This window comes from Apis dorsata, unplaced genomic scaffold (genome assembly GCF_000469605.1).
Source record: "Apis dorsata unplaced genomic scaffold, Apis dorsata 1.3 scaffold_293, whole genome shotgun sequence".
NCBI classification, from domain to species: domain Eukaryota; kingdom Metazoa; phylum Arthropoda; class Insecta; order Hymenoptera; family Apidae; genus Apis; species Apis dorsata.
In genome coordinates, this window is record NW_006263568.1 from 1,088,763 (window position 1) to 1,090,264 (window position 1,502).

A 1,502-nucleotide genomic window follows, 5' to 3' on the forward strand; every position below is an offset into this window, starting at 1 on the left:
TTGACCGAGAAAAGAATATTTTTTTCGATGCACTTGCACTTGTTAAAAAAAAAAAAGAAAAGAAAAAAAAAAGGAAGCAACGAACGAGGTACAGAAGAAAAATAGGGTAGGAATCATGCAGCAAGGTACACACTTTGGTAGCTACATAGGAGGACGAGATGCATGGAATGGGTAGTACGGGAAACGGAGGAGGAGGAAGAGTGGGAAAAAAGCGATGCCGTAAAGCACTCAGCGGGGAGCGTGATCCGCTTACGAAAGTCAGGTGGGCCCACGTTACCAAGTTACCGCTTCACCTAGCTAGCGAACAACCACATCCATATACGTTGTTACGTACGACACGGGACGGTGACGATGTTTTACTTTTACCCTCTCTCTGGTCCGAAAAAATTTTCCACCTACCTCTCGATACCTCGCTCCTCGACGGTGACACACCGCTGAAAACGTTGAACGAAATTTGTTATGCGAAATTTTGTTGGATTTTTTTAAGCGTGCGCTTATAAAGGAGGCAAAAAAACGAAAGAAGAAGGTGAAGAAACGTGAGCGTAATTGCGAGTCGTACTCTTTTCTCAAATTCATCACGTTGCATCGAAAGTTGAGATTTTTTTATGTATTACAGCCGATGGAATATTCATTCTATTTCGAAATAATTTTCATTTCAATATCTGAAAAATATAATTCCAATTTTTCAGTATGGAAAATCAACGTCACGATTTTATTTAAGTATTTAAGTAAATGTATATGGATGTGATCGAAGAGGAAATATGCATTTATTTCGTATATATTTTCTACTGTCAAGCGCGAAAGATCTACGTTCGTATAAACTGCGCATCGAGTCATTTCTAGGAATGCTATTCTCACTTGTGCTTCGTTAAAATATGTCAATTTATTGCGCGTTTCAAACGTTACTTCAATCAAAGCCACCTCTGAAACAATTGAAAACGATGATCTTACTACAAAAGAATATATACGTGCACGCTGTTTACATACAAACTAAGAAATAAATCAATCATTCGTAAGTTTCGTTACTTCGTATCATTCATTTAACTTATCAACATAGAATGAGAATATAAAATATGATCGTTTCTTTGAATTTTTTTTAAAGACGAATTGATCGTCTCCAATGACTGAAAATAAAAAATCAAGAATCGAAACGAGTGAATCGAAAAGGAAATATAATCGCATCATCGATATCGTTACGTTAATACCGAGCGAAGCACGCGATGCTTTTCGAAGCTGGCCGCTTCGAGCGTGTCGTTTAATAAGTTAAGAGACGACGACGGCGCAGCTGCTCGTCTTAATGAAACATTAGCTTGGATCTCGACGCAGCATCGCCCTCTGTACTTTCTTGCCCGCTCAACCTCTGGTAATAAACTCTCTCTTTACACCTCTTTCACCTCACCCTCCACCATTCTCTCCTATTTCTCACCCAATTGTGCATCCTTTCTTATCCTTCCTACTCGTAAGTGACGTATGTCGAGAAAGAGAAGAACGATCGGTGACAC